General features: G+C 42.3%; 1 protein-coding gene across 16 annotated transcripts in view; it reads left to right on the top strand.

Moving 5' to 3' along the window:
- Positions 1-22,849, top strand: part of FOXP1 (forkhead box P1) — a 641,222-nt gene that overhangs the window by 419,162 nt on the left and 199,211 nt on the right. The window contains exon 1 of one of the 16 annotated variants that reach the window (XM_048490257.1): positions 15,398-15,537. The exons of 13 other annotated variants lie outside the window; for them this stretch is intronic. The gene's annotated coding sequence lies outside the window, so the exon portion shown is untranslated. Of the gene's footprint in view, positions 1-15,397; positions 15,538-15,679; positions 15,897-16,365; positions 16,417-22,849 lie in introns of those variants that run through there. 2 more of the 16 variants (XM_048490258.1, XM_048490259.1) reach the window with 2 other exon arrangements.

The following is a 22,849-nucleotide window of genomic DNA, read 5'->3' as shown; positions in this document are numbered from 1 at the left end:
GAAGTCTTTCACCTCTTTTTTCAGGAGATAGCAGGGATTGAATCTAGGACCTTCTGCATGCAAAGGTCTCCCACTAAGGCATGGCTCCTCGGCTTAAAGCAGAGATCTTCAAACTATGGCCCTCCAGATGTCCATGGACTACAATTCCCATCAGCCCCTGCCAGAATGGCCAAGTGGTAGGGCTCATGGGAATTGTAGTCTATGAACATCTGGAGGGCCATAGTTTGAAGACCCCTGGCTTAAAGCATGTTTGCACAGTGCTATATGAAGTTCTAGTTTTGATTCATTCACCTTCAGAAATTTGGGGACTGCTATCATAAAAAGGCAGCAGTGATAGAATTACACAAATTCATAGGAGCTAGGTTCCTCAATGGCCTCTAGCCACAACGGCTTAATAGAATATCCATGTTCCGAGGCAGTAATCCCCTGCATAGCAGCACTAGGGAAGTAACAACAGGCAGAGTCTCCACGTGGGAGCTACTTGTTGGCCTCTGTGTAGCACTTGAAGTTGGACTAGATGGACCACTGGCTTGATCCAGCTCAGCTATTCTTGTATTCCTTTATGTATGCTGCATGGAGATTGGTGCATCTTACTTGTAGGTGGCTTATGCTATTGGAGCCTGCAGTTCTCTAGCTCTGCAGAATATCATAAGAATGGTTATAAGATCACAAGTGAACAGTACATGTGCCAGAAACCAGACATGTTTGTTTTGACCCCAGTGTGGTTTTTCATAGAGACAGTGTGTGTACACCCCCTCCTTGGTAACATTATTCGGTGCCCACAATACCTACCCGTTCTTATTCTCCGACTATCCTAGACTTTTTAACTTGTTTCTCCTTTATAATCTCCAGAACAGATCTTATGGGACTTTAGGTTCCAGCTTTCTGAGCTAATGAGGAGGCAGTGGTAGGTTCCTTCTGGTAGGTCTCTTGTTGGCAATAGGGACTGAGCCAGCTGTTCAAGTGTTCCAGGCTTCTTGTGCCAGTCCTGGCGCCAGCCACAGAGTGTAGCAGTTGCTTTGTCTTAAGTGGCACTGCAGATTTAAACCAGCTTCAAAATAGTTTAATGATCATCTAGAAGCAGCAGTTTTATGAGGATGCTGACATGTTTTTATTAGAAATTCCTTGGAAATAGAATTACCAGGTTTCCTTGAATGATATTTATGACAGTTCAGTTTCAAAATGGTTTGTAGATGGGTCCTCAATTCTGCTAGTAGGATCGTGAAATAGTTTAGAAATATATAACCAATGTTGAAAAGTTTAGATGTCACAGTTCCTTAGTTGTTCTTAGTTGTTCTTCGCCCTGGAAATCTCTCTCCTGGCCACTTTATATCTGCTTTTTAAATTAAGATACAACCCAGTTTTATTACCAAACCAAACTCAACTCACCAACTATCTTATGTTTGACTCCTCCTCTGATCTTTTGCAGTTCCAGGCAAGCACCAAAATCAGGGGAATTATTAAAACCAATGTAGATGACAAAACATAGTTAGTGAACGTCTAGCTTACTAGGTCACAATTTGTTCATCTCTATGCCTTATTAAAAACAAAACCTTAGTGTTTGGGGTAGGATTGGCAAATCCCTTCCGTGGGTGGGGGGAATCCTCTACTTTGGGCTGCCTTCCCACTGGTGCTACTCAGCCAGCTATTGAGGGTGTTGATAGGTGTAAATTGCCTCAGTGCCATTGGCACACTGATGTCACTTCCAGAAGTGATGTCATCATGTCACTGATGCTGTGGGAGACACTCTGATATTTGGTTAAAAATTCTATGGTAAAAACAGATTCTACTGTAGAGGTTTTTTGCCCAAATACCAGAATGCCAACAGTATCAAGGCCTAGGCCTCAATTTGGACCTGGTATGATCCCCTGCACACCCTCACTGTTTAAGGGGAGGGGACAATGGAACGTATGTATAAAGAGGCACAACACATTCTACCCTGATGATTCTCTTAGAGCAGCATGCGACTCCTAATATCAGTGGATGATTTATCTCCCACTGCACTGGTATTCCAAGCACAGGGATATTTATTTTCTGAGAGTAACAGTGAATGGCAGCCATTTGTGTACAGAAATGGGTAGCAAAGAATACACAGTACATAGAGACTTATTTGCGAGAAAACCTGCATTTGCTTCTTGCTCCTTGGAATCGTCTATTTCTTGTATGGAACTATTAAAGTTCCCCTTCATAACAGTCATGCCAGACATTTACTTCATTGGCTACTATTTAGAAACAAACCTGCTTCTATTTGTTTGCCCAAACTCGTAGAATTATTCCTTGCTCATATCAACATGGTGTTGGAATGTGATGGAATCCAAGAGTGTGTGGCCATTAGATAAAGAGAATTAACTTTAGAGGAAACCCTTTGGTCCAAGGGCACACACAGCACAAACATGAATGTTCTCACTTGCATGAACGTATATTTCCCTTTTACCTATATTAGTGGGATTGAAACCTGTGCAGTGAGTTAGGAATTTCTGTAGAAATGAAAATATCTATAAATCCCCCTGATAATGCTTTGACCTCTTTTGAGCCAGGTCTACTCCCCTGTGTCCACGTCTGATGGCTGTAATCCCTAGAAGCGGGGCAGCAAAGAAAGAGAGATGTGAGGAGTTGTGAAGGGTTTCACCTGGCCTCCAGGCAAAATCTGTTTCAGAGCTGGGACAATCTAAAATGAAAATGATGAGGGTTATACAGCTCTGCTGAAGCCTGTTAAGTTTGCTCTGTTGGGTTTTTAACACTGGCTTGGAGTAATTTTCTTATTTTTATTTGCACTCGGAAGCGGAAAAAGATGGAATCACAATTAAAAATTGACTGCGTAATTGGGAAGAATAGTCAAGTGACAGAAAGAGCTTATTGTGAGCCTGACTAATGCATAGCTTTGTTCCTTCTGTACTAACGTCAAGGTCATGTTTAGAGAGTCCATGTTGCATTTGTTTGAATGGAATTAACTTAAATATGCTCTTTTTACATCTCCCTTCATAATCTTACCTCACCATGGGCTGAATCCAAACAGTTTTTCTACTGGTGAAAAAGAGAGACCTCCTTTGATCACCCCAAAAGCTAGGGATCGTAGGATCTGCATGAATAAAGGTGATGTGGAAGAGGTGCTACAGTAGGGCGGAAGGTGCAAAAAATGTCTAGGTTCAGTCTTTTTTAAAAAAAACCTCCCCAAACCATCCCAGGGTGTGAGCAATGGGTTAAAATAATTTGCAAATCTTTTCCTAACTGTAACAAAAGGACTTGTTCACAAACAAACGTTTCATGGATGAATAACTGAAAGTTTTGTAAAATGGACAAAGCAGGCATAACTAAGTTTTCGAATGCGAATAATGTGTGGATCAGAAAACTTGTGATGGGCAAGAATCATGTCTGGCTACAAAATGTATTTGTTAATGTTCTACTTCCTTCTTTGTGTGTGTAAAGAGAGACAGAGGGAGAAATAGTTTCATTTTAAAAAAAACATGTAAAAACCTGTTCTTCAATTGAGTATGCAAAAAAATCTCATTGCGGTATTTATTCCAAACCTGCACACATAATGTTCAGTCAAGGAGAAAACAGCAAAAAACAGTTGTTGATGGACTTAGCAGAGGACTGGATTAAATAAGCATTAGTCTACTGAAGCTGATTACAGGAATATGAAAATGCAGTATCTTAATGGTACATATTTTCATGTGGCAGCTCAGTTGCCTTTCATTTTGCAGCTAATATGTCTATTCTTATGAGTCATTTACTTCTTTAATTACCTTTTGCAGGCAAGGCACCATGGTATATTAATGTGAATGATTTTTACTGCCAGTTTATCATACAATGCCCCAGAAGTTGAAAGGCATAATTGACTTGGAAGAGCAGCTCATGAAGGAAACAATATTTAGTTGACAGTTTTCCTTGTACTCTCTGTTGACGTTTATGAGTTTACACTATGCTAAAGGAGTAATAAACACAATTTTCTTTCAATAACAGGAAGGAGTCGCTTCTAAAATACATTTGCGGGGAAAAAACCAGATTTGTTCATTTCTTGAATAATGTGGAAGAACGTGGTGCCTGCGATGAGACATATATAAGATTGTCAATTGAATTAAACCACACAAGGTGCATTTCTAACCTGCCTCGGAGCATTAGGCAATATTAGGGTGCCTGTGAATTAAATTGAAGTAATGAATATTTAAATTATGGACAGATTTGGTTAAATCATGTTTAAATCAGGGTGTTAGATTATTTGGCAGCCTCTCCTTATAAGCAAGTGATAGTGTTTGACAACAGCTAGCAAGGAAGTATAGGGGTACTTTGCAGAAGTGAGCAACTATGTGAAGTACTCCATATTTATGGGGTTAGTAGCAGCAAACTTGCCACAACTTCCCTAAAGTTTAGATCTGTGATCAGAACCTGTCGACATGATTTGGTTTCTCAAGTGATGTTCCTAATGGAATTGACGTTGTCAAATTCTCCTTTTTGATGGACGCGGTCCTTAAAATGGGTAGGACAAAGAACGCTCAGAAATCCATCACTTGTCTCTTACAGTTTGGCGCGAGTGATGTTTGTGTGTTAACAAGGTGTGATTAGTTAGTAGGAGGCAGTATGCAGCAGTAGTTACTGTGTTGGACTTCAACCAATCTTTGAAATTCTTGCTACACACGAAGCTCACCTTGGTCCTGTTGTATTATCTACCCAGCTCATTTCGCAGTGTTGTGAAAATAAAACATGGCAGTCCCCAGGTACATCGTCCTAAGCTACCTGGAGGAAAGGTGTTAGAGAAATAAAAACAAACCAAATAGAAATCCTCAAGAGGCAGGTTGTGATACTATACATATTTATTTTTAGTATACCAATTTTATTGCTTTCATTGGTTGTGGGCCACACTGTTTTTTCTTTAATGCCATTAAAGGTTTTTGAATGGGAAATTTTTAATAGAAAAGAGAGACATGAGCAGAAGAGCTTCCCTGCAATCCTCCCTTTGAAAAGAATTTTGTCTGAGTTGTGATGGAGTCAGGATATAAAAACTTGATGGAAGAAGTGCTCCATCTCTCATTGTCCCGATTTGATGATGCTGGGGATCAGCAGGAACTATTCTATGTACATTGCTTTGTTTATAAGTGCTGAGGGGGTTAAAGCAGGCTTCCTCCCTCATCTCTGTTCTCACAAGGGTTTATCTCTGTGCTCACAAGAACCAGTGTGGTGTAGTGGTTAAGACTCTAATCTGGAGAGCCGGGTTTGATTCCCCACGTCTCCACATGAACAGCAGACTCTTCTCTGGTAAACTGGATTTGCTTCTCTGCCTGTGAACATGATGCCTGCTGAGTGACCTTAGGATAATCATAGTTCTCTTCAAATTCTCTCAACCCCACCTATCCCTTAAGGCAGTGGTGGCAAACCTTCGACACTCCAGATGTTATGGCCTACAATTCCCATCAGCCCCTGCCAGTATGGCCAATTGGCCATGCTGGCAGGGGCTGATGGGAATTGTAGTTCATAACATCTGGAGTGCCAAAGGTTCGCCACCACGGCCTTAAAGTGTCTGTTGTGGGGAGAGGAAGGGGTTTGTAAATGACTTTGAGACTGTTTACAGGAGAGGATGGTGGGGTATAAATCCAAAACTCTTTATCTTCCTCTTTATTTATTAAACTTTTATACCACCCTCCTCTTGCAGGCTCAGGGCAGTTACCAGCATATGCATTATATATTATAACAAACACTATATCATCATAACAATAATTTATTTTTGACATACAATAATATAAATATAGCAACCCAATTAAATCACATTTTAAAACAAGATTTGCTAATCTTTCTAACAGCAGTGATGCCCTACTCTCTGCTCAAAAAAGGGCAAAAAGTGGAACAGGTAATAATTGTGAGGGAAAGGCCTAGATTATCACCGTAGCTTCCTGAATCACATGCCTGGTGGAACAGCCCTGTCTTACAGGCCCTGTGGGAGCCCCATCAAGTCCCAGAGGGCCTAAATCTGGCTAGACAGAGCATTCCACCAGGTTGGGGCAAGAGAGGAAAAAGCCCTGGCCCTGGCTGAGGCTAGCTGGACATCCTTGAGGTCAGGGACCACCAGCAGATTTTCTGTTGCTGAACATAGGCTGATTACACACAAGGCATCTGCTGTGCAATGGTGGCAAATGTGCATTGCCACAAGGTTTCTTGTACAGACATATTTACTCAAGCCGCGCTTTCACTTTCTATTCTCCCTGCAGCAAGTGAGGCCACTTATAGCACAAATTTAATTTTACTTCACAGTCTGAGCAGACAAATTTGCCAGTAGGCGCAGGTTTGCCCTAGACCGCTTCCCTCTGCCCTCAGCCAGCATGCCTCATCTCCCCACACTCCCTCACACTACTTTGCATGCCTCCCCCTGTTGCCGACTCCTTCTTCTCTAAGTACTTGTATCGCTACATCGATATCAAGCGGGGTCTCTTTCTGGCCCCACCCCACCTCCTGTTTCTTTCAGACAAGCTTCTATTTTAAAAAGAAGCCTCTCTTATTGCAGCAGCAGAGTGAGTGGGCATGTGTATGTGTTTAGGAAAAGGGCAGGAAAGAGAATATCACCAAGATGTGTGCCTTTAAGGCTGTTGATGGGTTCAGTTAAGAGAAGCAGCAAAAGGAGAGGGTAGTTGAGACTTCAGGAAACAGCTGTGCGGCAGGCACTGGACTGCTTCCTCTCTTGTAAACAGCAAAACACTAGGAAAGCCCTCTGCAAGTCCACTGCGCAGAGAAGAGTCCCGAGGTAACTGTTCCCTGCGTAATTGGCCATAGTGATCTGTAGGAGAGATATCCTGTAGTGAATGGGAACACTGTTTTAGCATTCACTTTGGTGCTGAGCCCTGCAATGCAGCCTGCATGGCCAGCTTGTTAGGCCAGGCAAAAACATGCCAGTCTATCCCTAAGATGTTCCCTTACCCCCATTTACTGCACTATGAGAAAAATGGAAGCTGCTATCTGAATGAATTCATTTGGGATGCATCCAGCTGATTGTGTAGAACTGTGAAGAATCATTCTCTCTCGCATTCCTTGGAACAGCACACCCTGCCTGTTTTTGCCCCTTTCCGTTAGCACCTCAACTCCCCCCTCCCCCCCTTCCCTGTTTTCTGCTTGGCTGAGAGGGAGTTAAAACTTTTCACAGTTCTGATCGTTTGCAGTTTAGCCCTGTGCAACATAATGAAAGTTTTCTAGCCGCCTGTTGTTAAGCTGGTGGTGACCAAGGCCAGTATATCCAAACAAAGTTCTGGCCCTGCTGTAAACGGAACCTGTCAGTTTAGCATAGCTTTGTTGACCTCCTCAATACGCAGGGCAGCCTTGTGGTACCAGGCACGATCTGTGTGTATAGCTTTGAAAGGAACTACTTGGGAGGACCGTGTTTACTTTTTCCTCTTAGTGTTCCTCCCACAGGCTGGAGCTAGTTTATACTAAATCTTCAAATTGTCACTGTTTTTTTCAGTACTGAACCCTTCCAGTTGCCAGAGGGGGAGGGGGAATCCTCCCTCACGGGCAGGGTTTTGGGAGATGGCTTCTCTCTCACACACTGTCTGTACGCATTTGATTATGTTGACTAGAAAGAGCCAAACCATTTACAAAAGTTGTAACTTGCAATTGAGGCTACTGCTGCTCTACCAGATTGCTTCCTATTTGACATACTTTTGACAACGCCACTTTATTCAGAACGGGTGTGTGTGTGTCCCATATTCTGGTGAAAACAAAATATGCAGAGTGACAAAGTTCTAGCACTAACTGCAGATGAGATCAAGGTGTTCACATCTTTCCACTTGTGGGGGTGGACAAAATCAGGGAGAGGACTTAGAGGTATTCAGAGTCTGATTAATCTTCAGTTAAGAAGCTAATTAATTTATTGACTGCCTTTTTTATGTTTACTTGAAAAATGAATAACAAAACTCAGTTTGGGGCCTAACAGAAAAGACTTGGAATGTAGCACTCAAAATGTTTGCATCTGTAGTCATTGCTATGAAATCCCCATCCCAACTTTTTAAAATGAGCTTGCTATTTGATCTAATTCTGAAGAAGAGGAAGAGAAGGAGAAGTAATTTGGATATATACCCTGCCGTTCTCTCCTATAAGAAGTTTCAAGATAGCTTACAAACTTTTTTCCCTTCCTCTCCCCACAACAGACATCTTGTGAGGTAGGTGGAGCTGAGAGAGTTCTGAATGAACTATGACTAGCCCAAGGTCACCCAGCAGGAATGTATGAGTGGGGAAACAAATCTGGTTCACCAGATTAGACTCCGCCACTTAAATGGAGGAGTAGGGAATCAAACCTGGTTGTCCAGATCAGAGTCCACCTGCTCTTAACCACTATACCATGCTGGCTCTCTAAGAGTATATACCCATGCATGTGTACTTGAAAGTAAGTCTCACTGTTCAAAATGACTTACTCCCATATAAGCATGCATAACATTGCAGCCAACATCTCAAGACTGTCCATCATTTTCTGTTACTAATACTATGTAGTGGTAGTACTAGTAGTGATGGTGATGGTGATGATCGTAAATTGGCTTATAACCTGTTATAGAACTCCCAGCCTTTCCCCCCCTCTTAGAACCAATTTCTGCCTCTTCTCCTGCCATTTCGTTAGTGCAACCCTTTTCTTATGCATCCTTCCAGGTTTTCATCGAGATGCAACCCTGCTATAAATACTGTACCTCCTTCTCCTTTTTGGTATGTTGGCAAATTAGGAATATATTAGAGCCTCCAGCAAATTTATAACAATGGAGTCATGTTTTAGAACTTTGCAACATGTTCCAAAGAAACAGAATAAAGAACATATGTTGCCGACCTGCACTGTTTACTTTCTAGACTACACCTCTGGTAAACGCCTGTTGTGCTTTGACCTCTAACAGGAATATCTTTATTTGTTTTTCCATTTTGTTTTCTTTGCTTCTGTCGAGCAGACTGTGAAATGACAGGTTCAATTACGTTGTGGTATCTGGCTGCTTCATAGAAAGTGGTTTTGTTTTTCTTCGGCCCAGATTCTGCAAAGCAGGACAGTGGTGAACCTGTATATCAAAATCAGAGCTGACTGAATGGCTATAAAATAGGTTGTGGGATCAACAAATGAAGCTCAGTTTGACTGAATTAGACCACAGCTCCATATTGTGTGCTGAGACTTTCAAAAGTTGGTCAAGTCTGAGACAGATGTCCTACTTCATGGGTTCCTTTTACTGGAAATGTCTGGATTTGAATCTGGGATCTACTGTATGCACAGCATGTGTTTTTTGGGGGGGGGGCAGCAGAAGTGAGGGGCCATAGAATCCTTCCCCAGCTAATCATACCTCCTGCAGTTACTTTTTTAAGTCATTTTTTCTGACTGCTTCTGGTTTCGGAATCTAATAAAAAAATTAAAAGCTGAGAAGTTATACAGGAAGGAAGCATAAGGAAGGGTCCAGAGCTTCCCCTCACCTGCCCTTTTGCTCCCGTTCCACCATTTCACATTGATTTAGTGACAGTCACAGTTCTGACACACAGATCTTACCTGTTGAAGCTTTTGCCAGTTATATTATACCCCAAGTCTTTTAAAAAGAAGAACAATATCTGTCCTTCTCCTTTAGGTTTTAGCTCGGTAACTTTTGGAAATCATAATATTTAGGAAATAAAATCCCACCATTACCGCACTGTAATGTTTTCATCTCATCCCTCCATGGCACATTCGTGTTTCTGTCACATTCTTAGTTATGAGGGCTACATTTCTCAGTCATAGCACATGAAAAATGTTTTGTCTTATTGTCTTTGTGAATGTCAGGGATAAGTCCTAAAAATATGAAATAAAGGTGTAGCCACTTCAACAATAAATAAGCCCAAAATAGTTTGCAACAATGGAAACCTACAAATACAATAAAAACAATTAACAACAATGAAAGGGCGAAGTTTTATTTTCATTTATTCTCTGCCTTTCGGGGATTCAAGGCAGATTACAAGTATGATAAAACCATTCAATTAATCAGTAAGCCAATTTATTAAATATAACATTGAAAGCTAGCAGCAAAGTTTCCTAGTAAAACTTACCTATTCAGACAATACACAAGTGGATTGCAAAATATAATTACAGTTGGTTCTGGTGGGTTTTCCGGTCTGTGTGGCCGTAGACATAGGAACCACAAAACGCAGCATTCAGACCCGCATTAAGGAACACGAAAGACACTGTCGGCTTAACCATCTTGAAAAATCTGCAGTTGCAGAACTTGTGTTAAACAAAACTGGACGTAATATTTTGTTTGAGAACACTGAAATTCTGGACAATTCAGAAGCTTACTATGTCAGACTGCACAGGGAGGCCATTGAAATTCACAAACACCAGGACAACTTCAATAAGAAAGAAGAGACGTTAAAAATTAGCAAAGCCTGGCTCCCAGTACTTTAAAAAATGGACTGATAACCCCACCTCCAATGCAATGCACTCAACCACAACTTTGCATAGCAAGTTCCACCCAAACACTTAATGATTGGTTCCCCATCCTGGGACATGGACAATATACCCCACTAAACTTTCCCTTCTCACTTAGACACAGTGTGAAACAGACTTTTCTCTGTGATACACCTCTGAAGATGCCAGCTGCAGATGCAGGCGAAACGTTAGGAACAAGATCCACCAGACCACGGCCACACAGCCCGGAAAACCCACCACAACCAGTTGAATCTGCCTGTGAAAGCCTTCGACAATATAATTACAGTATTTGAGTTTTAACAGCAGATATTCCTAGTTAGACAATACAATGCCGTGAGGCTAGGATTGGAGACCTGGAAAGAAAGAATTTTTTTAAAAAACCAAAACATAATCCCAAACTGAGGTACCTCTCAAGCTGATCCATTAGACCACAGCTCACATCCTTGCTCCTTCAACAATAATGCCTTCCTTTAAAAAGATCCTGTTTTACACATTTTATAAATAATAGAAGCATGGGCCCAATAGGCCTATAATGTGTTCATAATGTGGAAGCTACCACGAGAGGTGTGTGCGAATGGGCAACGATCAGTTTTATCTGTTCGCAGGATAGTTTTGCTCTGAGCAAAATTGTCACAGCAGGCAATGACAAGAGTAGGGGCCCTGCAGTCATCTTGGTCCAGAGCCATGAAGAGGTTTGTAGGGAGTAGTTAGAACCATGAATTGAACCTAGTAGCTGGTTAGTAACTCATGGAGTATCTCTACAGTGGGAGTGATATGCAGATTCCACGTAGTGCCTAATAATAGCCAGGCCACAGCTACTTTCTGAACCGTTTTTAAGGCAGACCCACATATTGTGCATTGCAGTAGTCTAGCCTTGGGGTAACCATGGATGTGGCCAGGGCATTGCAATTGCCATCTTCCGAATTCAGTACAGCTGATAGATTTTTGATCAAGTAAACACTCCATTCCCCTCCAGAACGAAGTACCTACAAGTCACATCCAACATATTTGCAGTCTGAAGGGACAATTTGTAGGTCAGAAGCATTAACTCCCAAGTATATGTAAGCCTTTTTCACTGTCAATATGTCTATATCCCCACTGACTGTCCTATCCAGTACTTTTTACATTAAAAAAAAAATCCAGTACTTATATATAATGTGGTGCCAATTCCCCCCAATTCCCCCATCAGGACTTGGGAGGACCCCTCAAAAATCTGCTGAAACTCAGTGCCAGTGAGTACTGTCATTAAAGCCCTGTTCTGATCTATTTACCTGCAGATAGTGAACAGTATACATACTTGTAACAACGATCCAGGACACTTGTACCTTTCCCTTAAAAGCTCTTGCTGGATGTGAACACTATTCCACTGCCTCCTTTACCCCTGGTTGTCAAGTACCTATTTTGGAAAGCCGGGTTTGCCCAGAAAGAACGTTATACAATATCTTCAAACCAGGGCTACTCATTTGCTTTTCTTTCACAACAAAACTCAAATAATTAAAAGTACCTGAGCTTGGAATGTGATTGAGTGCCAGGAAGTAAGCAGGATAGATAGTAAAGTAGGAAATAAGCAGATAATCTTATGTTCTCCACAGAACAGGGGCCAAATGCATAAAGATGACCTCTGGTGGACAGGGGGAGTATGTGTGATATTTCCTAGGGTAACTGCAAAAACCGATGTCGAGAAATAGTTCACTCAAAATTCAAATGACAGCTCTTTATATCTCATATCTCTCTGGTGCATAAGGTATCTTTTCTTGTTTTTACAGAGTTAGGATTTCATCTAGTACTACTTCCAACATTGAGTAGGTTACCTTGGTATGTAACGTGTTGCTTTTTTACCAACTAGAGATTGCAGTTTTGTTTTTTAAAAGGAGGGGCTATACCGAGAGGTCACCCACTGGCTGTGTTTTTGCTAGCTGTCTGAAACCTAGCTGTACTGTCTATTAAACTCAAACCCACTATGTAAACATTCCTGTGTTGTTCCTGGTCTCTACAGTGGCCAGGAGATCAGGTTTCACCTGCCTGCACATCTTCAAACAATTACAGCTATTAGCTTGAAGCTATTTCACATTCAAGGTCCATGGTGGCATTCAAGTCCGCAAGAAGTTTGAGGGCAAAAAAAGGAAGAGAATGACGTTACTATGGAACTGAAACTGGTCACCATTCTTTTGTGCAAGTGTCCCTTGCTACTTAATAATGCAGTTTGGCAGTTAGACAAAATCCTTACTAAGAAGAATAATCTACTCTCAGTCACATGTCTGAGAAAACAAGGATAGCAACATGGCTTCACAGGGCTAATTATTTATTACTTAGGAATTATGTTATATTGGTCTTATTTACTGGCTTGGTTCACAGCGTGAAGGCCTTAGTTTGCTTCTAATTTACGGGAAGATTTGTGCTCAGTGTTTACATTGCACAGCTAGCTTCTGCAGGTAAAGGTATCAGTTGCAATGACATTCAGCTCCAGGTTTTGTGATTACCAACAGCAAGTCCCGAAACTGTTATTTTTTTTTTTTTAAAAAAAGGTTGATGCAGATTAGTGGTGACCTTAAAAGATTAAACCAGTGCAGTTTAAAGATAAATAATCAGCCTTTAGCTCATTTGATAGCCACATAAGCATGACAGAAGGTGACTTTATCATAGCAGTTTTAGCACCTAGGATGCATCCCCCCCCCCTTTTAGTATTTCCCATAGAGGGTTAGTGAAGAATAGGTGGTGGGGCTTTTATGTTCCTCCTCCAAAAGTAAAAGGCAAGGGACTACAAGACTTTTCATGCTGTTCTAATGCATATTTAAATTCACAGGGTTCCCCCCCCCCCCATTTGCTTATTATGCAGAAGAGACTGATTTTAAAACCTGTGCCTGATGCAAAAAAAGATGGTGCTTTCGCTGTCCTGGAGGGTGTTCTTAATCAGAAATAACCACAGGCTAAATTATAATGTGGAATTCTGCTGCCCTTTAGCCTAACCGCTGCCTTCTCATTTGGTGTTTGTTAACAAACATCTCTAAGTACAAAATTGTTTGAGAATTACTTTTTCATTATATTCACCAACTTCAATTAAAGTAAGAGGCTTACAAGGAGGAGGGGGGGGGGGCAGGAATTAAAAATGTATGGGTTTTCCTCCAGAAAGTTTTAGTGATCATTTCCACAGAAGCGTTTTCTCCTCTGGTATTTAACTGTCTCGGGGATAGTCCAATTTAAGTAACACCTGCTAACAAACTAGGACCACTTTTGAGAGAGAACTCAGCAGCTAATCAAATTGCCAGCCCATTTTGAAGAAACAACGCTCTTAAGGGCCGGGAAACATAAATGGGTAGCATTTCCAAGTGATTTCACAATTAATGCATTTTAGCAGTATGTCAGCATTGTTGCCCGCCGTGTACAGGATGCAGTCCACAAATAGTGGGGTGTGCTTTAAGTTCCGCTGGATTGGCTGGACACTGAAGGATGCTTTAAGAGTTTTAGATCACAGATCCTGGCATTCTGGAACATCTGCAGCAGGTGAGGGAGGTGCCAAAGTTCACCTTAAAAAAAACTGTTTAGCCTACATAATTGAGAACCCTAATTAAAAGATTAGCTGGTGAGATTATGGTGAGAACTGCTGAGTTTAGGAAAAGGTTCTGTACAAGAAGCCCTCAAGAAGCCCTCAAGTTCCTTCCACATTTACATGCTAGGAGCAGAAAAACCGTGTGGTACTTAGAGGAAAGGGGGATGCCTTTTTAAAGCTGCTCTTTCCCCATTCACTCCCCCACCACCACCCCACCCCAAAGCCTTGTCTTTCTGTTTCTGTGATCTGCCTTTTGAACGGTTTTTGTGGCTGATCAGTTCCACCTAATATGTCTCTTGATTTCTGCTATTGTAATACTCAGACGACATGCTGTTCTCTTCATTTTTATAAGCTTTAGATGCTTCTGCCTGTCATACTCTGGCGGTTTATCTCCAGCGTCTGGATTTGCTTTCAGACTTGCATGTCTATCAAGCTGCTGTTGCTTTGAATGTGAGATCAAAAGAAGATGAATTCCAATGTAAAAAAAAAATCCTTGTATGAAGAAAAGATTGGGTCCTGTGTAAACATCCCACTGACAGCTCCCAATGAGTTATTTCAGCTGAGCATTAGCGCCCAGAATGACAGACAGTCCGAGACGACATGCTAAATAACAAATATCAATGGCTGTAGTGCGTTGCCAAAACAGCAATACATTTTCTCAAGGAACCCTCTTCTTTTTTTAAAAAAACCTAGTTATTGAATATGACTGTTTGACTGTTCATCTCTTTCCATGCTGCCTTCGAGTGCCATCCCCGGTTTCCTTTGCCTGACAATATCTCTGTCGTTTCTCCTCTGTGTCAAAAGACAGGACTTTGATAACAACCGAGGCTGGGGAAAGGGGGGAATGAAGAAGGGGAGAGAGTTTACTTAGTCATCTGGACTTAAATAGGTACTTTGTTTTAGTGATTGAAAGGAGAAAGTGAAAAAAAAGAGAAAGCATCTGCTGGGGTATATGTGAAGGCACAAACTCCTGACATCTGTGATTCAAAAGTCTAATTTATTTTAAAGGAGGGGGGGGGGAGGGTGTTACGAAGGAATTTGAATATTTGTCCTGAAGCCTAGCCAACCTTAACAGACATTTATTGACATAAGTGCATGAAAAGTGTGAAAAACAAGCTTTCCAAAACTATGTACAAATAAAGAATTTGCCTAGCTGCATTGCTGAGATGTGTTTGCCACCGTTTCCTCGAGTTATATCACTCCCCCCCCCCAGCATGTGGGCCAGCTGCTCTAATAGGGTAGAATTAATATAATTTTTGTGGAGTGTTAAACACAACTTTGAAATTACCTGCAATCTCAAGCTGATCTTGCAGCTTTCGCGGGGGTTGGTGGCGATGGCAAAGGGTTGGAGGGGTTGCTTAAATTCTTGCGGTTTCTTTGTCATTTCATAAAAGCAGACGTTGCTACCGTGGAGGCAAGCCTCCCCTTGTTGCCGACAAAGGGCAGTGCTCCAGTGTGTTTTCCCTTCAGTGTGTGCTTCAGCTGCACAGCACTTCCTGTTTATTCAAACATCTTTTTGCCATTCTTCAACCCCCTGCTTCAGAGAAACAGCCAGAAACACATCTTCAGCAAGAAGACGGAAAACTAGAACACAGTAAGGGCTTGCTCTGTTCAACTTCCCATATATTTCACTGAAACATTTCGGGGAGGGGGGGGGAAGGGGGGGGCACTTGTAGCCACCGTGAACTTTTAACTCGGTCTCTTGCTTTCAGGCACATTCTTTTGCCGTAGGAAAATTTAATTGCAGAGGCTCTGGAGCGAAAATAAGACGATTCATGTTGTTTACTGCCTTGTCGGGCAAGGCAACAAGATGCAATGAATCTGGTTTCTAGTAACTTTTTTTGAAATTTCCTTTATTTCCTCTGCTGCTTTCAAGCCTATAGCCCGGGAGGTCCCGCGCTGTGTGACGTGGGACAACTTCTCCTAGAACACGTGTGGGATCGTAGTATATTTGTGAGTCTGTATCTGTGATTGTCTCAAGTTAGAAGTAACAGCAGGCAGAGAAGGGGTCCGGCTCCCATGTGGGTCTGCATATTCAGCAACGTCTGTCTTTTGCTCGTGCCAAAATGTTTGCGTTGCGATTGTCTTTTCCGTTTGTGAGACGGTCTTGTTGATGTTTGTACAGATTTAAATTTAATAAAAATCAGGCTGCCGAGACAAGCCTGGCTGTTCTCTCATTAAGATGACTGTTGTCTAGACTTCTGATACTACAAAAGCCGGGAGAGGCGAGCAGGCTTCTGTTTTGAGAGTGGTTGTTAACTTCCATGTCAGGGACTTTTCTGTGGGTTTTCTTTGGACTGTGTTACATCTGTTACGCCTGACAGTGTCCAGAGGTAGCGCCAAATGGTATCTGTAGCTCGTCTTGTAATAGGTGTGTCACTTCTGCCTTTTTTGTTCACATGGCTTAGTAAATCGTGCTGTGTTCAACTGGCCTCTTCCTTTGCCTTCTAGGAAAGTCCACCAAGACTGAGAGGTAATTTTTTCCCCCTTTAATCCAGTCGTTTGAAGCAGTCGTGTTATGACCATGAGGAATAAGAGGAAATGGAAAATGCACAGGCTGGAGAAAAGCATCTTCAGGGAGGATTTTTTAAAGTAAATGTATGAAGTCCATCAGAACTATAAAAGACAAATCAAACTGTATATTCTGGCAAATTACCAGTATTATACAGTATTTGAGAATCTGTGTGGATTTAATGCATTTACTTTTTGTGTGATTTTCAAAAGTTTCAATGGGAAGGGGGGGCTGTTTGTCATTACCCTAAGGACAATTTGTTTAACAGTCGTTGTGTGGAGAAGATGGAAAGACTGACTAAAGTTATTTACTCAGATGTTAGTGTAGGTGTAGGGAAGCACAAACTCAGTGTGGGAACAGGATTGTGCTGCCTTTCTTGGTATCTCAGCCAGTCTGATGACCATCAGATTTCCCAGCTCACTGGTTTTGTTTTTTCTGGATGGCAGACTTGATTATTTATCAGAAGGGGAAGGGAGTAGCTGGAGCAAATAAACATGTGACCAGTCTCTTGTTTTCTTTATGGCTAAATAAAAGATATATGGAAAAAAATCAAGAAAATGTTGTTGTTGCTGTTGTTAACACATTAATAAGGGGAAATTATGTGTCATGTTCAATTGGACAAGGAAAGGCTTAAGTGAGTCAATGCTTTTCGTGTCTCTGGGTTCAGTGGCTTCCCCTTTCTGAAAACTCACATGGCTGAGAGCTGAAAAGTAATCTGCAGTTCTGTATACTCTTCCAGTGGAATGTTTCCATAGATAACATTGCCAACCACTTGGGCTTAGGCTGGATTTATTGCAACCGGGTTTCTGCCTCTGTACCTTCATGCAAAATGTCGTTGTCTTTTTTTCCCCTCTTTAACACATCAGTTAGGTGGTTGCCTAAATGAAAAGGACTTGCGATCTCGTGGAAGGCTTGGATGCCGACTTCTGAGCAAAATATTGACAGCGCAGTTATCCTGTCACCCCTGTCGGCTGCTAAGTGTTTGCGGTGCGCATGTGGAACTTGCAACCATGTTAAACCTATTACAGGCACCCCTCTCTTTCAACACAGTTCCTGTGAATCTCATTGTGTGTAGCGTGCCATTCCTTAATGATAGCTCAGGAGAATATTAGAGTAGTTCTTCTGGAAGAACAAACCCTATGAATTAAATTGTTACTAAGAATGAAAACAAGTTTGTGTGTGTGTGTGTGTGTGTGTGTGTGTGTGAGAGAGAGAGAGAGAGAGAGACAGAGAGACAGAGAGACAGAGAGACAGAGACAGAGACAGAGACAGAGAGACAGAGAGAGAATTTGGCTTAGTCCTTAGGAAAGGTATCGTGTGTGTTCTAGTTGAGTCACTGACTTAGAAAGAGTTTTTATGCATGTGAAAGGATTTTTACATTGGGTGGATGGAAATAAATATAATAGATGGACTTGCTTTCAGAATCTTTCGTTGCCTTGTAGAATTGCCCGTCAATTTCAATGTGCATGTTACATCCACCTTGCATAATATTAAGTGACTGGCTGCTATACCTCAGTTATGTTATTTAGGGTAAAGGTCATGATGTCTGGGGAATGGGGGTGGACCACCCAAATTGTGTTCATGACATGACCTTGGAATAAAAGTGGGAGGAGACGCTCTGCCTTTTCAGAATTTTCTGTGATACTCCCTGCCACCGGTTTCACAGAAAGATTTTGAAGTTGGGACATTTATGAACATAAGATCAGACAAATGCTCTGACTGTTCCCATCAGTTATTTTAAAAAGTGGCCAACCTCAGATGCTTCATGAAGTCATCAATTACCGTTTTCAGAGACACCACAAGGTAGTTCACATTTGCGAACCATTTGGGGTTTTTCCCCCACTCTCCATGTGATCCTTTCAGTGTGCAGCTACTACAGATGTCTGTATCAATGAAAAAAATGACAGAAAGCTTTATCTGTGTACAGTTTGAGACTCCAAAAGTGGGAGATTGAAAATGAAAGCGTCTGGTTCACACATATGAACTGGCCCCAGCTGTCAGCATGGGCCCTCTGAAAATAGCCCATGGAGAAATGGTTGATACTTATGTACTTCATTCATAGCTGCTTTTCTCCCAGATGGAAACTCAAAGGAGCTGACCTCATTCTACTCTCTTCCATTTGATCAGTCACAACAAACCCTGTGAGGTTGGCTAGGCTGAGCAAGAGTGATTGGCCCGGGGTCACCCAGCAAGCTTCCATGACAGAGTGGGGATTCAAAGCTGAATCTCCCAGATCCTAGTTCGACACTCTAACAGTCATTCTGTCAGTATATTTCAGATCTACCTGCCTTGCTTCTTTTTGTAAACCCACCTATACCACTGGATGCTTTTCTAGCAACAGAGAATATTACAGGTCAATTATGAAGAAGGGACATTGTGTGTGTGTGTTTTAAACCTCCTGTAGTTAATTGGTCTCCAGGATCGCTGGAGAAACTTTCCACCGTTTTCTCTGATTTGCTAGTTGGGGACTAACAGCGCAAGGAAAGGTTGTTAACTGCAGCCATGCACAGGATGTTGTTAGTAAAGGAAGGTTGTGATGCTTTCTGTGCTGAGATAGAAGTTTGTAGACTTTACACAAGTCACTGCAGCCCTGACAAACACGCTTATTTAAAATGTGGCAGTGAGGCAGCCAATCTTTTGCAAAGGATGATTTATTTATACGCCATCTTGTTTGTGATCTTGAAGGTTATTAGAGAAAAATGTAATCCTCCGTCAGATTAATGGGTTGGATCCAGCCAGCTTGTTTCCCTAATATCACTCAATCCCCCTCCTTACTTCATCTCCCAGCCCACCTGGATTTTACATATGCAAGTCCCATGATTCTCAGCGTGGCTTTTTAACAGGTGGTTAAAGAGGACTCCTCCATTTTAAAGCAACGGAAAAGCTGGTTGGGTCCAACCTGATATCTTGTTTTAAATAGCCGTCGTGAAAGTTGTGCAATATGACTTGAAATTCTCAGCTCAATGCTAGAAAGTCTGCAGTGCCAAAATGTTGCAAAGATATTAGACTTGCTGGAGTTCCTGGTCTGTCTTCTCGGGAACATACAAGTGTTGGTGTTAGGAGGTCTGGTGACCATTGAGGCTGAATGGAAATTGGCCAACTAATTTCAAAAATTGTAATAGTCTTGCAGCGCCATATGGAAGGCAAGTCAGCAAGGAAATGCAAGCCCTTCTCCTATTATGCTACCCATCTTGCTTTCTTTTCAGCACCCGTTTATTTTTCAGCTCCAAAGGAGCGATGACTGTTGATTGGCCTTCAGAATTGCAGGGCAAGCGGAGTTGATCTCGGGTTAGAAGTGAAAGGAGAGTCTTGGGAAAATTGAGAGGGAGACAAAGTGCCTCCGAACTGCCGGACAGACTGTGCAGCTGGATACAGTGTTGGGTCTTGTTAAACAGGATTCAACGCAGGGAAATGAATAACATCCCTCTGCTTTGTTTCTCTTGACAACCTGGCTGTCATCATGCTCTTCTAGGACTTAATTCGATCCAATGCTCCCTGTTTTTTAGCCACAGAAGTACTCCCTGTTTTTAACCTTTTGAGTGTGCACAGACTACTTCCCCTTGCCAAGATGCAGCCACAGATAACCCCAGCATGAGCAGTACAGTGACAAAGAAGAAGTAGAAGAGTTTGGATTTATACCCCACTTTTCTCAGCCATCAGGAGTCTCAAAGCAGTCTTCCTTTCCTCTCTCCACAACACACACCTTGCAAGGTAGGGGGGCTGATGGAGTTTGGAGAGAACTGTGATGAGCCCAAGGTCACCGAGGAGGCTTCATTTGTAGGAGGGGAGAAGTAAGCCTGGTTCACCAGATTAAAGTCTTGTCACTCATGTGGTGGAATTGGGAATCAAACCCAGTTCTCCAGATTAGAGTCCGTTGCTCTTAACCATTATACCATGCCGGCCCTCCCAAGAATTCCAAGTTAAAAACTCATTTCCGGCATCACTCTGAATCATAATTTGTATTAACTGTGGATAGTTTGTGAAAGCAAGATTCACTTTACAGGTGATCACTCATACCCTGATTTGTCTGTAATCACCATGGCCCACCCTAGTGGAGAGAGAGGGAAGGGAGGGAGGGTAGAGGAGGGTGGCATGCAAGGGAAGGGGAGTGAGGGGGGAGGGGTGGCATGCAAGGGAGGGTTTTTCCAGCCATGTTCATAAGTTATAGCAAATGCATGTACAATCTGTGTTCACTGATTTTTCTTTATATGTGTGTCTAGTAATTCTCATGTTACATTTAGTGCATCTACAGCTGAACATGTGGTTTAAACTAATGGGGTTTTTTTTAGGTACTGCTCCCTAGTTTCATTTGTAAAGTGTACATGTGTTTGGTATTCATTATAAACAGTTTATGTGTGCACATGGAAGAAATATGTATGTTCATTGTAACATGAGAACAGGTTACTGTGTAGTGGAGCATACTAACTATGGTTAATAAACTATTTGATTAAACCATAAACTTACAATATCTATACCAAGCTGAAGATTAGACTAGATTTCTATACCTCATACATTAGAAATTAATCAAAGTTGCTGTCCTCCCTCCCTTGAAGTTTTCCTTTCCCATGTCATTTTATCTAGGTTTTAAAATCTTTTCTGCTGCCCTCAACTGTAACTTCCCCATGCTATTCTCTCCTACCTTTGAGTCATGCATTACACCTTGTGATTGCTTTCCTCTTATTCTTTGCTTGTGCTGTCCATGAGGTCAGTGCCTTTTTCAAAGAGGAAGAGATAAAGGAGGCCTCACTGCGGCCCTTTCTGCACGGGCCAAAAACAGCAACCCAGGGATGGTAAAAACACCATCCCTATGCGCTGTTTGCACAGCTGCTGCTGCTGCTGCAGTGCAGCAGCACCATGCTTCCTCCTCTAAAAGTTAAGCGGAATCGCTTCTTTCCTATGGAGTTAAGCTCAGCCGAAGCGACTTATTTGGAAAGAGATGGCGCTCTTCCCACGCCGACTTACCCATAACTGCAGGCAAGCGCTTACCCGCATGAGGGGCTCCCTCTTTTTTAGATCAGCTAGCCGGTTTGTTTTGTTTATCTACCTTTTCTCCCCGAGAAGCTCCAGAGGGCAGGAGGGACATGTCCATGGGGATCAGAGGGCAGTGTGGCCATGGCCCTTCCTCCGTCCAGAGCTTTGCAGGGAGAAAAGGTAGGTAAACAAAACAAACTGGAGGCGGCTCCGTGTGGAGCCGTCCCTGCAGCCTGTGACGCCTTTGGGACCGCCCGCACGGGACCGCTTCTTCCACCCATGAGGAGGCAACCTTAGAAATAAGAAAGGAGATGGATTCACATTGGTTACTATTGTTGGTGTTCTTCTGAGTACATTATGCCCTACCAGTGAAACATAACCCTGGTTGCTGTTCAGAGTGAATATTGAATATACCTGAGAGTTGTGCAGCATTGGACTTCTATCCATGGAGCCTGGCCTTTCCTTGCAACGGTGCCACTTATATGGAATGTAACAGCACAATAATGAGCGATGATGATGTTTCAGCTAATGGTTCTTTCTGTGTTGGGGAAGTCTCACAGTTGGATGTTTCATGGTAGACTAATGTTCTGGGCCTTTGCTAAATACCATCAGCTCCAAATACAATCATTGGTTTGCTTTGCTTACCATATCCCACCCCCGTCCAGTAACCAGACCTTTTCTGCTTTCTCAGGGATGAATGCTTCCTGACTTGTCAGTGGCCCCCTCAATTAATTCAAGATTGCTCGTGTAATCAGCATTTGCTAAATATCTTTGTGAACATATGCAGAAGGAAGTGTGGATGCCTCACTCCCTCCTTCCGTGATAGGCATCTTGCACAGGGACTATTTCTTTCTTGTTTTACATTAATGAAGTCTTCGCTCTTCCCACTGTTCACACCTACGCATGTACCGAACGTCTCCAAGGAGACAAGGAAATCCTTGAGTCCAGCCATGGTGAATCCTCCAATGAGGGAGCAAGCGAGAGGCAACTCCTTGAGGCATCTAAACTTCCAGCTGTCCTCCCACAGACGTTGATTTGCTTCTGGCTCCTACAGGCAGGCTTTTCTCCTTTTGCATCTGAAATGTTGGTGAGTGCTTCAGACTTCTCAGAGCGAGCTGGGTGGGGAAAACATGCCGCTCATTTTTTTGTTGTTTTCCCCCAGTCTCTCTCTGTGTATGTCACCCAGCTATCTCTTCAACAATTCCAAATGCATTTCCAGCTCTGGTACTGCCACCACCAGTCCTCATTTTGCAGCTTTACTATTTATTGTATCTACATTCAGCCCTCACTGGATATTTCATAAAGGTTGCTCCTTTGCTGTTTCCTAAATACCCATTACTTCAGTTGTAGTTTTACTTAGATGTTGTTTTCTGCCGCCCTGTATAGCCAGGTGTGTCACATTGTTTGTAGGGAGTCTTCTTGG

This window comes from Sphaerodactylus townsendi, linkage group LG03 (genome assembly GCF_021028975.2).
Source record: "Sphaerodactylus townsendi isolate TG3544 linkage group LG03, MPM_Stown_v2.3, whole genome shotgun sequence".
Lineage (NCBI taxonomy): Eukaryota > Metazoa > Chordata > Lepidosauria > Squamata > Sphaerodactylidae > Sphaerodactylus > Sphaerodactylus townsendi.
The sequence above is the reverse complement of the archived record's forward strand: the minus strand, read 5'-3'. Positions and strand labels throughout refer to the sequence as shown.